At 37.4% G+C, this 17,015-nt stretch overlaps 1 long non-coding RNA gene across 2 annotated transcripts in view; it reads right to left on the bottom strand.

The window, feature by feature from the left end:
• The window catches only part of LOC136828117 (uncharacterized), a 125,310-nt gene that overhangs the window by 48,190 nt on the left and 60,105 nt on the right, over positions 1–17,015 (bottom strand). Inside the window, exon 3 of one of the 2 annotated variants that reach the window (XR_010849929.1) lies at positions 10,215–10,759. The exons of the other annotated variant lie outside the window; for it this stretch is intronic. This is a non-coding gene — a long non-coding RNA (uncharacterized lncRNA). Of the gene's footprint in view, positions 1–10,214; positions 10,760–17,015 lie in introns of those variants that run through there. 2 annotated transcript variants of the gene reach the window in all.

Here is a 17,015-nt window from a genome sequence, read left to right as displayed (position 1 = left end):
ATAACAAGAATGATTTAACACACACACACACACACACACACACATATATATATATATATATAATAATATATATATATATATATATATATATATATATATATATACATATATATATATGCATGCAGATGTAGCACAAGAAAAACATGAAGCTCATGGTATATATCCCCTAACAAGTCTCAAACTGTGACCACATTTTCAAGAAAACTAAACTGGCATTTAGTGAAAATGATTTGTATTACGTATCGTCAGGTGCCAGTGCCAATTAGCATACAGGTGGCTGAAAAATAGAACCACCTGGCAGCAGGAGAAGTCCTACCCTCAGTATTTTGTGACTAGAAATAGGATCACCTTTCATCACCGATGTGTAAAATACCACTTTCGTCACAGTGCAACTACTGCAATCTTCAAGTCGCCGTGAGGCAGACAGGGATAAGTAGTGTGTGCTAAGCAGGGTCTATAATTCATCAGCTCTAAAGCAATGTTTAGTTGCCTGCAAATTGGAAAGGCATTAATTTGGTTTGCTCTCAACACAAGGCTGAATTGGTTAGCAGAGTTTGAAGTGGATGAGAGAGAGAGAGAGAGAGAGAGAGAGAGAGAGAGAGAGAGAGAGAGAGAGACGGAAGACAATCAAAGGTGGAGAGGAAGGTGAACAGATTAAAACAAGAAAAGCAAATAGGAGCAGATCTCCAGAGAAGGAAGAAAGAGACGTTTTCATCTAGATCCCACACCGACTGATGTTTTAAGGTGCCGTGACAGCTGGACATCTTGGAAGAGAACGGCATTTATGTATCGCATTGGTTAGACAAGTAATCAAGAAAGTAATCGAGAGAGAGAGAGAGAGAGTTGGTACGAAGGAGTTGCCTGCCTTAAGCTGCATGTTGACGGTGCTAGCAGCAAAGTTCCCCTCAGTAGATTCATGATGGAAAATATCATGAACATGGTTTTAAGGAGTTCAAAAAAAAAAAAAAACACCATCCCGCTTCCAAAGGCCATTCATTTTTCTGGAAAGTCATCTATTTTTGTTGATTAAAATAGTGCCCTTTTCTAGCCCGGGCCAGAGGAAAAGTAGAGAAAGGAAAGGAAAGGTAGGGGGGCGGCTCAACCACAGGGAAGACGACAAATCCCATTATTCATACAAGTAAAATTTGTAAGCTGCAGGAAACATGTAAGTAGGCAGAAAGTTCCAAAGCTTGGCTAACAGTCACTGATCCGTGTAATGCATGGAATACCGATTTCTACAGAGTAAATGGGGGCAGAGATGGGTTGGCGGCTTTCACATACTCTACGGGATACTTATTAGGAGACGAGAAAAATACCTCTTAGAATTTATATAGACTATATATATATGTATATATATGTATACAGTATATTATATATATATATATATATATATATATATATATATATATATATATATATATATACATAATAAGTAAAAAGACGTCTGTTGGTATATTTGACATATCTCTCTCTCTCTCTCTCTCTCTCTCTCTCTCTCTCTCTCTCTCTCTCTCTCTCTCTCTCTCTCGTCCAATCAAGTTTGCCTCTATGTTTCCGCCCTGGTTAGAAAACAAAATCCATCTCGCTTCAGAACTTCAATCTACACATTCATCTGGATAAATCAACTCTTTTTCTCCCTCGGACCACAAAACAAATCAAAGCAAATAAACAACAACTATACAACAGTCGAGCTTCTCAAACTCCAGCTCGGAGTCAATCACCGGTTAATTGAGCAGGCCAGCTAAAGCCAACAGTCGGATTCCGATATTCCATAAGCGCCCTCAGGAGTCAGTAATTGGCAAGACCAGCCGACACTGCTCCCACAACAGCAGACAGGGAAGCGTTGATCTCCTGTCCAGCTTCTTCCAGTCCAATTACAGCATCCCAGTGCGTCTGTCTTCGTCTTCTGTTCCAGACTTCCCTTTTCCAGGAATGCCATCGTTTTGGCCTGTGGTCATGATAACTCTAATATCCCATTGTCCTCACTGCCAAAGCAGAAGCAAAAATTCAATAAAAATAAAAAAATAGGTTAAATTCCTTTTAGATATTTGCGGCTGGGACTACTAATCTTGCACACACACAGAGAGAGAGAGAGAGAGAGAGAGAGAGAGAGAGAGAGAGAGAGAGAGAGAGAGAGAGAGAGAGAGAGAGAGAGAGAATTTCTTTATATTCGCCATGGCCGACCTCGGGATGGCCAAGAACGAAGTCATGTTTCTTCTTCACTCGAATATAATCAGACAATCTAATTTACCGAAAAATAAAGGTATATGGATCTTTGTCGTGTAAAATGCGCTAATAATAAGTCACAAAGACAGGCGCTGGCAGCGGCGGAAGAGTTCAAAAGGGATAAAACCACTAGAATAAAACCCAGCGGTACAAACACAAGGGATGAAAACAATCCCGATTTAGCTCGAGCACAGAGTAGGCCACATCCAAGACAATCCTTTGATCTTCGTCACTGTAATACCCCAATCCCCATCAGAGAGAGAGAGAGAGAGAGAGAGAGAGATTAAGTTAAAGTGTACCTTAGTTTTACCAGACCACTGAGCTGATTAACAGCTCTCTAGGAGCTGGCCGAAGGATTAGACTTATTTTTACGTGGCTAGAACCAATTGGTTGCTTAACAGCAGGACCTGCAACATTGTGGAATCCGAACCACATTATAGCGAGAAATGAATTTCTATCACCAGAAATAAATTCACTCTAACTCTTCATCCGCCGGCCGGGACTCGAACTCGGGCCTGGCAGTGTCAATCGACAGCTCTACCGACTCGCCAACGAAACCGAGAGAGAGTGAGGGAGAGAGAGCTTAGGAGTTAATCAACGCAAAGAGTTACTTAAACAAAATCGGTTGTTTGGGTGGTGTATGTATGTCCTGTCTGCGTGGGTGGGTAGTGGGGTGTGGGAGGTTAGAGGGGAGGGGGGGAGGAGGGGAGGGAGGTTAAGTTGTGAGGAATACGTGAAAAGGTGGGCGGTCGAGATCACCGGGGATCTATCGTAATTAATGTTCGCAAGAAGATCAAAGCGCCGCGGCGGCCGGGTTCATAAAAAAAAAAAAACTAAGCAAAAAACAGCCTTGCCACCAACAATCCCAATAACAAAGGAGAGAAAAAACAAACACCGAACCCCCTTTCACACGTCCACTTCAGAGAGACATCAGGACGGCGCAACAGCATGAGAAGCAGCGGAGTCAGCGTCGAAGCGAGAGAGAGAGAGAGAGAGAGAGAGAGAGAGAGAGAGAGAGAGAGAGAGAGATAGGGGTGGGGGGTGGTCTATTATCGTAACGTCAACCGGAGGGAAATCAAAAAGAGAGAGATAATATGATGGTCGTACGTCGCTCGCCATCTTGTTGTTGACGTAAATGAAAGGCCTGAGAGCTGCGTCAACAGAACGGGGCAATCGAGAAGGTGGTTTAAAACGACAGTGCTTGCGAAGGCACGCGCACTTTTGTTTGCACTTTTCATGCACATTATCTGTGAGCAGCTGGTTAAGCTTCCAAACACACACACACACACACACACACATATATATATATATATATGTATATATATATATATATATATATATATATATAACACATAAGAGTTCATACATGCACGCACACATGCATTCGTAAATGCGCAAATACGTACATACATACCAGCACAAATATCGCAAAGGCGAAAAGAAGAATGAAGTATGATCAGTAATCCCCAACCAACTACATCATTGACGAACTGTGAAAAAAAAAAAAGTAGTTGCTCCTCTCTCATGGAATGGCATTTAAAAAGGGGTCACTGACCTAGGTCTGACATTCACCTGATTTTGCCCTAATTACACTGCATCTAGGACAAAGCCTCTCACTATTATTATTTTATATGTTATTTCAGAATAGAAGAGCAGCTTTTATTATTATTATTATTATTATTATTATTATTATTATTATTATTATTATTATTCAACAGTGGCTTTCTTACTGACTGGGGCCTGCCTACCTCTCTCTCTCTCTCTCACCTTCTCTCTCTCTCTCTCTCTCTCTCTCTCTCTCTCTCTCTCTCTCTCTCTCTCTCTCTCTTGTCATGCATTTGAGCAATTTGCAAAATAAAGTTGTAATCGTTCAACCCTAAACCTTGGATACAATCAAATAGTATCTTAATCAGGAGTGTTATTTATGTCTACCTGATATTGATAACATTAATAAATCATTTACGAACACTTCATTTTCTATACATAGCTGTGTCATTCTGTGTCGTTATTGCATCAAAAACAAAATTATATGAAAATGAAAAACTTTGAATAAAGCCCTTCCTGACAATGGAAGGATTCTTGGACACTGACCTTGAGACAGTTTGTGATAGAAATGACATAAAAGGGAAATGAAGAGAATTGGTTAAACGCTGTGGATGACGGTAAGGTTAAAGTACGATGAAATAAAACTACGTAAGGAAAGGGGACATGTATGCATTGAAATACCTTAGGACCTGGAAAAACGACAAAGTGAGGAGAGGCAAAAGCTGAAATATATAATGGAACTATTGAGCAAATTTTTTATTTCCCTGGCAGTCAAGTTTACAAGTTGAAGGTTAAAGAAGAGCATAAGGTCGTCTTTTTCAAAAATGAATTATTCTCTTCGTGTATATATACAAAAGAGGCTTGATACTGTGGGGCCACAGATATGTTGGATCTTTGCCAGCAAAGGTCAGAAAAAGGGTCAAGAGCTTCAGCGCGGTTGGGTTACGCGAGAAGGAGAAGATAGTGGAGTGTTCGTTGGTTTATTTTTTCCTTTTCACTACACACACAAAAGAAAGAAAACATTGTACAAATACGATTTGATACTAGGGTATCCTTGAATAATTGCAAAAATAATTGATACATGCTTCGAATGCAAGAAAGCCTTTGGGAATCGACACGGTTCGTGGAATTTATGGAACAAAAATGGTCTTTTGAAGCCTTTTCCCAATAGCGCTAAAGCGGGGTTATCTAAAAGAAATGGTTTTACTTCCACACAAATCAGGCAATAAAATGCCATAATAAAACATTCTTGTCTTCTGTTCTTTGATATTACTGACTACAATACCACCTTTCAGAATTTGTAAATGTTTTATGTTTTTAACGTACATTATCATTCCAATACATTTCAACAGACCGCATTAATTCTCCAAACAAGGAATAGGTTCAATTATCCTCTCAAGCAATCCAACACCGGTTTGTACCGTTATTCTTGAGTTTTCATACATACATCTGTACGAAGATACATGCATACATAAAATGGACATTATGCAGTTATGAATAAGGCAGAAAGATTTGAACCCAACTGAAGTCTTAGACAACGGAAAAGCCTCGAAAATCTGAAGCAGAAAAGAAAGTCCATTTTTGCTGACAACTGCATGTTCGAGACACGGCGAGGTATTATTCAAGATCTAGGTATTATTCTCCCAACTACATCAGTCCCGCAAAAGAGAGAAGTACAGCGAGAGAGAGAGAGAGAGAGAGAGAGAGAGAGAGAGAGAGAGAGAGAGAGAGAGAGAGAATGTGCGCTTTTCAGAGGAAGACATTTTGGGCACCTCTACATTGGGAAAAAATACCCGAGGCTGCACAGACACTCATTCAGAGACACTCATTCATACATTCTGTATGGACATTTGTACAGTATATTCTTGAGTGTATACATACACACATTATAGGTGTGTGTATGTTGTTTGCGTACGTCTACGCATGCACCTTTGTGCATAGGACAACAATTATACCTTATATTCTTACCTATAACCAGAGGATTTCAAATAATGTACTATAAAATTATCTTCACACTTCATAACTACAGTACAACCAGAGGCTTTGAAATAAGAAATAACCATAAGGGACAATAGAGCATAAATATATTACAAAAGGAAAAACTATTTAAATCTTACAGAAACTTAAACATAATACTACTACACAGCCAACAAAATATATGTACGAGTACAGCTGTAAAACTTAGTTGAAAAGAGCATCACAATACAAGGAATGAAATAAAACTTCACATCTTTTTACACGCGGAAGGAAAAACAAGAAGAAGAAGAAGAAGAAGAAGAAGAAGAAGAAGAGATGAAAGAAGAGGAGGAGGAGGAAGAGAGAAGAAGAAAGCAGCCCCAAGACGCAATATAGAACATCCTGAGCATAAAAAGAGACTTGCGGATTTTATGGCCGTCACATTTAACAATGAATACAAACCAGAACACCAAAGAACGCACATAATAATAATAATAATAATAATAATAATAATAATAATAATAATAATAATAATAATAATAATAATAAATGTAAAAAACATTATGGAGATTACAATATTGTCTCGATTTAAAACCATGTTTGAAGAATATTCTAAAATGTGTAAAAATGTTTAGAAAAGTACGATCAATTGTGGTCCTATAAGGGTAATATTTGCGTACACATACAGAGAGAGAGAGAGAGACAAGGGCAATAAATCTGACATGGGCATGTGTTAACAGAGGCTGACCCGGGCCTAGACAACGGCTTGCCTAATTTGGGAGATTGTCACCGGTGAAAATGTGTGGATACGTAAGATGTTTTATTATCTAACCCTTAAGAATGATCCTGGTCTTGCGGATGGAACGTTAACATGCATAAATTATTTGGCAACTGACAATGTAAATTCTTTGGCCCAGAGGCCACACTACCTGAATGCAAGAAATTACAAAGGTTGCTGTAACTAAAATCACCTAGCAATGGACGGATTTCTAAACCCACAATACACAGGTACAAAAGACACCTAAACGAGACACCTAATAAACACGTAAATTAAGATCGGTTTTCTAAACATACTCTAATATGTGTAAACTATATAAACCTTACGATGAAAGGGTTTCAAAACCTACAATACTTGGCAAACCAAAAAAGGTCCCAAAGTGGACGGATTCCATCTTTACGCGCCATCGTTTAACTCGGCAACATAACTAAGCAACAAAAATTGGAGGAATTTCTATCTTGCCTGCGATCTTTTCTTTTCTGTCACGATTTTACCACTTAATACCCCAAATAGGAGTCCCACTTTATCCCGTAAATCGGGGTTTCTCTCTCTCTCTCTCTCTCTCTCTCTCTCTCTCTCTCTCTCTCTCTCTCTCTCTCCAGATAGTATTAACTGTTGCGTTATCACAAAATGAAACATGAAAATTACAATTCCTCTCTCTCTCTTTCTTAAAAGGTGCGTCCAAGCTACAAAATATTATCTCTCTCTCCCTCCCTCTCTCTCTCTCTCCCTCTCTCTCTCTCTCTCTCTCCAATTCGCCTGTATCGTATATTGTAACCTACATCACCGTATAGGTGAGGCCATAACAGTCCTGGAGGAAATTGCAATTTCACGACAAACTGGAAAACGTCCAAAAGAATAATACAGTGCAATTACAGATGAGAGAGAGAGAGAGAGAGAGAGAGAGAGAGAGAGAGAGAGAGAGAGAGGAAGGGTTCAGAAGACAAATGGCCCTTTGGGAGGAGGGGAGAGATTAAACAGGAATGGAGAATGCAAAGAGGAAAGAGCAAAGGAAAAGCAAGAGTGAGGATACAGCGAACAAAACCGCCAAAAATAAAAACCTTTAAAGGAGATGGGACCGAATAAAAGGACAAAAGGTGAATTAGGGCTGAATCTACAAGATAAAACGAGGCACAGGGAACGGTGTTTTGTTATATAGGGTTGGGATGGGAAGGTCATAATAGGTCATGCCTTGTGATAATTGGTGTCCACTTGCATCCTTGCAATCTTCCGATCATTTGGTGATTCGGGTCTGAAAACATCAGGATGTAATGACGGACTATAATTCTTAATTTGCAGCGTGTTTGTTTAAGGCAGTTCTAATTCTGCACTCGAATTTTCAAGGATGTGAATTTTCAAGTGGTTGTTTTGGGAAAATCGCGTGAAAATACTGACAGACCACTGTCTCGTGTCATCGTGTACTGTACTACGTTTTAGGGTTCTGAAGTAAGCTAACTTTCCCGGACCATTTCCTGAATGAACGAACTATCTCTTAATTAACACGCCGACCACTAATGTCATTGGCATATCTGCAGAGTTAACACTAGAACTTGGGTATTAGGAAGCATGTTATTAACGATGAAATCTTATTGTCTTAGAGATGGTACTTTAACTTTGACACACACACTCTCTCTCTCTCTCTCTCTCTCTCTCTCTCTCTCTCTCTCTCTCTCTCTCTCTCTACTTCGAAAGACAAGTTGTGGTTAAGAATAAGCTAAACGGTAGAGGGAAACCTCACTCTATAACAAACAGAGAGAGAGAGAGAGAGAGAGAGAGAGAGAGAGAATATCGGGTAAGGATGGACGTCTAGAAGTGCTGTTATTGTCTAGACAAACAAACATTGATTAGAGCAAGAGCCATGGGGGAAGCGTCTTTCATCCCACGTCAGTCAGGCAATTAGGTGTTAATACATGCATAAACGAGCACAGTTAACACAATGAAGCACCCTTTGTCAAATCAGGGTAGGGTATACGCAGCCATTCTGTGCTTCCTCTCGGGCCGTCATTACCAATCTGGAACTTAGCTAACGAGAAATCACAACTGTATTGCAAAAGATGCGATTGCATCTATATCTATATATATATATATATATATATATATATATATATATATATATATATATATATATATATATATATATATATATATATATATATATATATATATATATATATATATATTTCAAACAGCATGCGCATGCCCTTATAATAGGCATTGGTTGTGAGGAACAAATCCTTTATTTCTCAAGAAAAATTTCTCTCATTCTCTTTCTTATTTTCTTTCTCTCTCTCTCTTTCTCCGTACGTGTTCGTTCCCCTTTTCCCATTTAGGGGAGGATAACAAAGGAACGAGACAGAACCGAAGAAAATAATGAGCGAAAACAATACAAGGCAAGGGGCCTCGAGAACAATGAAGAAATCATCTGATTCTGACAGATGCTGCTATTCTATCAGGTTCTCAAGGGGTTGAATTGAATAAAGGAAGATCGTTTAGAAATCTAAGAATACACGTGCACACACACACACATACAAATTATATATATATATATATATATATATATATATATATATATATATATATATATATATATATATATATATATATATATATATATATTACATCTGTCTTCGCTCCTACCAGAGACAATTTACATCTGGACGCCTCACCATACATACATATACGCATACATACATACATACATACACATATATTTCCATACACATACATCTGGATATCTCACATATATATATATATATATATATATATACATATATATACATATTTACATATATATGTATATATATATACATGTACATATATCATATATACATGTATATCTCTGTCACTCTCGCAGCCATTCCATCTCTCAGAGGACGAGGTATTGTAAGAGAGCACAGTGAATAGAGTTGCAACCCCCTCTGTTCAACGGTCGTCCCTTTCTTCTTCTCCCTATTCATCAATGAGATTGCATTCCCCCGTGCGCGATCGTATTTCATCACTGGGTCGTCAGTGGATAAGGCCATATGAGGCAAAAATAATTCGAGGTTTAGGTTTCAAGTAAAAAAATGGCGTTCATATTCGCATGCATAAGCTGTCATATACACGGTATACAACATTCAAAGCAGCATATCCGATTGGACACGTGTACACACAAAAGCATATATATAAATGTGAGTGCATGTGTGTGTGTATATTTTATATATTTATATATATATATATATATATATATATATATATATATATATATATATATATATATATATATATATATATATAATGTGTGTATAACTGAATCACGAAAATATGGAACGTGATGAATACATAAATAAAGACAAAATCCACGAAGGAAAGATAAACAATGGAGTGTGCGAGGCCTTTCGACTGTCGTCCTTTACTTAGGATTTTGTTTATATATATATACCGTGTATATATATAAATATATATATATAAATATATATGTATATATATATATTATATGTATATGTGTATATATATATGGATATGTATATATATATATATATTATATGTATATGTATATATATATAGTTAGTACTTTTCCTTCACTCTTTCCAGTGCTTCGTCTCTACCTTATCGAGATATTTCCCCTTTATGCCTTTTATCTAGCATTCTTCCCTCCACCTCCCTCAACCTTCGGTCCCTCTGGTCCACCGTCCCCTTTAGCCCCACCCCCCCAAAAAAAAATCGAGCTTCGCCCAACGCAGAGCGCGCCTGCACCTTCCACATTTACTTTCCACTGTACGGGCGCATTTCACGCCCATGGTTTTATTGTCACGTCTCTGGATGAGGGAAGGATCGTATGACAGGATGGGGAGAAACCGAGAGATGGAAACATTGTAAAAAGTGATGACGTAAGCAAGAGGAGAAGTGGAGCTACGAATCGCAGAATGATAATTATGATTGGCAACATATATTACAATGTGGATGGAATTAGGAATAGGAGCTCGGTGGACAGAGTTTGGTAATAAGGATATGAGGCATAATTGAACGTATTGTGAACGATAAATCACACAATCAAACACATCCGAAGCACCAATATCGCCGTCAGCGTCAAAACATGACCAGGCCTAAATTTAGGGTTCCACAACATCGAGTCGGCTTCCGTTCAGTTTCCGGTTGCTTGTGCTGTCACTTCCTCGTATTGGCGTGTAAACAATCAACGCTCTGTGATGACAGTACGCCAGTCGGTTGGTTGGCTTCCTTGCCTTTCCCATAACTTTTGACGATTAGCTATTACTGATGAAAAGCGAAGATAGAAGATTGCGTTAAACTTTAACATCTAGGGCTGACATGATTCATATTAACGTAAATAGAAACATAATGATGATTTGTAATGATGATTTGGCTTTTGTTAATGTCAGTAATTTAATAATGAGTGATGTTTAGAATAATATCATAAGCTTGTGTGCCTATAGTTAAATGACTAGCTAGTAGAAAGGTTATGAGAAGTGCAACAGATAAAGGAAATATTCTCTCTTTTTTTCTCTCTCTCCAACAATGTTTATATTGATACACATTTCTTAGTATCAAAGAAAATGTATGCGCCTTATATATATACTGTATACATATATGCACAGATATATGTTATATTTTATACTTTTATTGTTTCATGCAGCATATACCAATAGCTTGCACCTGGTGTTCAAAATAAATGGAAAAAATATTCGGTCTACCATTTCTGCCGCTGTATAGTTTGTCTTTTGTAACCCGAGCCTGGATTGCATTGAAGTACCCTTCAATCTGTTGCAGGCTCCCGTGACTTTTTTTACTAAGCTTTTTTTTTTTGGACAGATTTATCGAATTTTCCACAGAGCAATACTAAATACTGACGTGGATTAACGATACTTGGAAGCAGATTTAAAGGCATTTATTTTTTTTAAAGTCTTGATTACATACTAGCTACTAATTTGATATTTTTAATTATCATAATTTGACGAGACCACAGATATTACATGCTGCGACAACGAGACTGCTTAGGAGGCATTTTGGAACTTATAGGGATCTCTCTCCTGAAGGACTTGGTCTTCTTCAAGGATCCGTCGAATTTGGTGTCAGGCGAAGATATCGATCTTGGAAAGTTGTATCGCCCTCAGTTTTCGATTTTCTCAAACCGCTGTTTCTATCTCTGGGCTTTCAACTCCTCATTTGAAAAAGGTTCATGTTTCGTACACAGTTTCAAATAAAACTAGTTTATCTTTTCCAAGTCGATTTCGGTATATTTCTCTTTTTTTGGAAGAAAGGTAACTGGCATTGCAAACTGTGTTCTTTTTTGGTGAAATTCACATCCCGGGGAAAATTTGGACTGACAGACGATCTTTTATTGTGAATACCGTAGAAAACACTGTTAATATAAATGATATTTTTTTCTAGGGAAATGCTTGTACTGTAGCTACTTTTGATAGCAGCATAACGCACTGCAGTAAGGTAACATCTTTAAAATAAATAACTTGGTAGCAACACTGCAACATAAAATTTCCGTTGGATTGCTACGAAAAACCTTGTATCTGGATATTCCTTCAAAAACTCTCTCTCTCTCTCTCTCTCTCTCTCTCTCTCTCTCATATATAATTAATTTTGACAGCTCCTTCCTTTTCCACACTCAATCAACACCCTCACATCGCCTAAAAAAAGAAGACCCACTACCACTTTGTCTTACAAATTTCAGTTCTTGGAGCTTTGAATACTCTTCTATCTCATGCTATTCAACATTCACGTTGTTGTTTAAATGTAAGCATTTAAAAATTATTTCTCATGATTTACAATTATTTGCAACATTAATTTATTTTCTACGCATCTACACTGGAAAATAACTTCCTTTCTTTCGCCTTCCAAATTGGCTTGAATCATAGCAGTCATGATCTCCCCCTTCTCTCTCTCTCTCTCTCTCTCTCTCTCTCTCTCTCTCTCTCTCTCTCTCTCTCTCTCTCAAACACCCTGAATAATATTTTCGATGGATTGTTTCACTTTATAAATATTGTGATAACATCTCCCTTTTATCCTTAAACCATCGGCAACAGACATCCATCATCCAATCCATTTCCAGCGAACATTCTCTTCGTTTTAAGCTGGAGTCGCTGTCAGTGCTGCCTCCCTCTTTTCCCATAATCATTTCATCCATAAACAATTTTGTTGATGAAAAGTAATCCATGAAGCTTTGCACTTTCACCCCACTCCGTCGATCTCAAATATGCTTATTCAAGTTTCCCTCTCTGCTGAAAATACATTTCTCTGGAGCTTCATATAATATGCAACTCTTGCATCGAAAAATAGTGTTCGTGTCTGCAATGTTTAGTATTTGAATATTGATTTTCAAAGCGTGGAGGTCTGTGAAATATATATTAGGTGTTTCGTGAATATTTTGCTTTTTTCGCGAGTAGGCGCCAGTGGAGGGGGCGTTCTGACACCATTTTCTAGCCAAGGCCAAAAATCAACGAGAAAAAAAATGATTAGGAAGGAAGCAGGCCGCTATAAAAGGTTTATAGAGCATATAGAAATAAAAGGAAATATACTTGAGAGTAAAAACTAACTAAAAAAGTGTTTAAAAACGGGAAATTGAAGAATCAGAAAAAATGAGAGCTCAGACATTAAGAAATAAATTTTAAAATTCTACAATGGAATCAGTGAACATTCTCCAACAGAATCAGTGAACAATAAGTTCATAAACGAAATAAAAAGGTATCCATATTGCATGTTGCAGGTGACTGTGTAATAGTGGCAACTCACTCTACATTACACATAAACTTGAATCGTATGTCCAAAATCAAATATATTGGAAAACGTATATACTACGGTTTATCATACAAAGAGATACATTAGTTCCCTAATAATGTGAAGAAAAACATTTGCTTAGCTTGCAAAAGACTCTGGAAATCCCAACATGAAAGCTTTCTGAATTCTCACTGCAGCAGCCACTCCGACTTATTTCCACATGTGACTCAATTCCACCACCAAAGAGAGAGAGAGAGAGAGAGAGAGAGAGAGAGAGAGAGAGAGAAACCTGCTGACCAGGAAAAAATCAGGGTAAGTTCTGCAGAGGCGAGGGCCTTTTCACAGGCAGATTTGATTTCCCTCAGCCTGGGAAAAATAAGACACGAAACTCGAGGAAAACACTTCTGGTCCTCAAAATAGAAAAAAAAACTTTTCTGCTTTCTTATCATTGTCTTTCTTTCCCTCTGGCAGACTATTAAGATTCTGAGGAACTAAAAGTAACCTTTAGGAATGGCTACGTTGAGTGATGTTTATAAAAAAAATTAGTTTTGTGAAAAACGATGGCTTTGCTACGAAGAGACAGTAGATTAAAATAATAAAATTCGCTTTTAGTAAACAAGGAAGTTATAGAAATTACTATATATGCCTTTGCAGTGCCAGTAACATGGATAGAAATACGCAAACAACTTCCGAGCGTTTCTATAAACTGTGTTTACAGAAGTCGTTCTCGAACAGAATGGAATTAGCGGTTCTGTGAAAGGACGCTGACTGATATAAAAAAAGTTATCCACAATACCTGACGGTCGATGTTTCCAGAGTCAACACAAACATGGAATGTAAACAGATAGCAGACCGGTTCCAGAATTCATAAATCTCTCTCTCTCTCTCTCTCTGTTTGTTTTATGGAAATTTATTTTCGGAATCGAAAACTCACCTTGCCTCTCACGAATTTTTGTTTCTCAGTCGACACAATTGATCAATTGATCTGTATATATATATATATATATATATATATATATATATATATATATATATATATATATATATATATATATATATATATATATATATAAATTTTTATTAAATATCTAAACCAGTAACAATTATGAAACTATTTAATAATGAATTACTTTGCAATGGAAAACATAAAATAATCCTGGACGACTGAACTCAAATCTATGACTTACTGAAGATATGCAATTCCTGCCATTAACTTTGTACGTGACGCAGTAAGTCAGGAGGACAGGCCACTCTCGGGATGCTTCATTCACAAAATTGAGCTCCTCACATAAAGGATTTGAGTTACCAGACTTTCAAGCTGGACAAGCCACAGTCTACAGCTGACACGTCAGAAATAGAGCATGGGAATACATAGTTCAATTAGATCATATTTTATCTAATAAGAGTAGTCACTACAGAATTCTGACACTGGTCTGCCACGTAAATGAAAACAATAAGTAAACAGCGGGGATTTTTCACGTTTGGCATCGTAGACATTAAGCCTGTGCCCTGGGTTAGTTATGTTAAGTTGTGTGTTGGGGGGGAGGGGGAGGGGTATGCCCCAGTCTTGTTGAGGTCTGTTAGATTAGGTTAATCAGGGGAATACAGCGGGGAAGGAGGGTGGGGTGGGGGAGATGGTCTTCCAAGAAGGGCGGTGCCTAACCTCTTCAGGGTACGGCTGCGCTCTGTGTTAACAAAGGTTATATCATCATTCAAGTACTCACATTCTTATACAAGGTCACCGGAATAAACTTTATTCCCTGATTATTTCATTATACATTTAATGCTTACCAAACTTTCACGACCCACACACACACACACACACACACACACACACACACACTTACACACAGATAAAGGTTAACCAAACAGCAACTTCAAAAAATAAGCCTAAATTATATTTAGCAAATCACGACCCACTAACAAGCAGTACAGAGTTTGAAACGTTGTTCGTTCCAGCCACATCTTACCGAGTGTCCTCCTCTACCTACACAACACGAACAGAAGACGAAAAACTGAGGAGATAAACAATGATCATCAGCATCGGGAAATGAGGTTAATCCAAATGTCAAATAACCAACGGCGCATCGCACCTCCTGCTTCAAAGCTTCTCTCTCTGTACAATTGATCGTTCTATTTCATACGTGGGTGTGCGCTTCCAGTTGACGGTGGTGTTGATGACCGAAGCGTTTGTGACGCCAGACCATATTCAATTAATCAACCATCAGTCCTTCATGCACATAATAATAATAATAATAATAATAATAATAATAATAATAATAATAATAATAATAATAATAATAACTGAAAGTAATTTTGAAAATTTTTTAGCCTGATGAACGTCTTTTGCTGATGGTTACTATTCTGATTATATAAGATCTTTCCACAGTGATTTTGTTTCCTGTGAGGGTTTGGTCAACATTTCCACCAAAGATAACTTACGTAATGAAATTTTAAACTTCATTGTAAGCCCGTGTCGATGAAATGTTACAGGAGACTATTCTGGCATATCAAATCTTTTTTTCTCTTCCCACCCCACCCCTTCCACTCCTTTCGTCTCTCTCTCTCTCTCTCTCTCTCTCTCTCTCTCTCTCTCTCTCTCTCTCCTTAGACTTGAATTACTGTCAATCATATGCATGATATTCCCACACCACGTGGAGCGTATATCAGAGTTGTTTCCATTCGTAATATACAGGCCTAATGAAAATCACCTTGAACTTAGTATCAGCGGTGCGGTCCATTTACTTATTATCCAACTTCCTAAAGGTAACTGTACTAATTTTTAGTAATAATTTACATATAAAAAGCAAATAAGAATAGAGCAAAGGATCTGGAAGGCAGAGCCCAACGTTTCCAGACACTGGATACTGGATACCTACAAAATCAGTTTTGTCACTTATGAAGTCCACTTCACTGATTATGTCGACCGATATTCACTGCAAAACTCTAGCGGTTTCAAGGATCTGAAGCAAAATCCGAAACGTGGACAATCAAAGTCAAATCCCTCACGGAATCGCTACTGCAAATTTCAAATAAATCTATAAATGAATGGAAGAACTAAGAGAGAGCTATAACGTGCAGTAGACTGGCAGAATTGAGGGGCAATGTGATTCTGGTGAAATGGCACGAAATATGGTCAGACAGGGGGTGAGCAAAAGAGACCCATTTTGGAACTGAAGTGATGAAATGATAAGTCTGAATGGTGAAAGGCAGACGGCTCATAGGGAGGGATCTGTTGCACCTGACGCTATGAATTCAGTCAAGTTTAAAATGAATGGAAAAGAAGAGGAAAAAATATGATAAAAAATCTTCTAATGCTCAATAATTAGGTAAAGGTGTTTGTCGTAAGAACAAAAAGGGTAAAGAGGAAACAAAATACTATTAATAACAATTCTGGTTTTGCTAGTATCAGCCATTTACTGTCCTAAGGACAAATCTATCTCTCTCTCTCTGTAACAGGACACAACTATATATATATATATATATATATATATATATATATATATATATATATATATATATATATATATATATATATATATATATACACACATATATAGATATATATATATATATATATATATATATATATATATATATATATACTATATGTATATATATATATATATATATATATATATATATATATATATATATATATATAGAGAGAGAGAAGAGAGAGAGAGAGAGAGAGAGAAGAGAGAGAGAGAGGAAGCAACACTGAAAAGTAAAAAAAAAAACACTAGAATCGCAAGCGAGCCTCGTGTATTTTTGTGACTTGTTA

This window comes from Macrobrachium rosenbergii, chromosome 42 (assembly GCF_040412425.1).
Source record: "Macrobrachium rosenbergii isolate ZJJX-2024 chromosome 42, ASM4041242v1, whole genome shotgun sequence".
Taxonomy (NCBI): Eukaryota; Metazoa; Arthropoda; class Malacostraca; order Decapoda; family Palaemonidae; genus Macrobrachium; species Macrobrachium rosenbergii.
The sequence above is the reverse complement of the archived record's forward strand: the minus strand, read 5'-3'. Positions and strand labels throughout refer to the sequence as shown.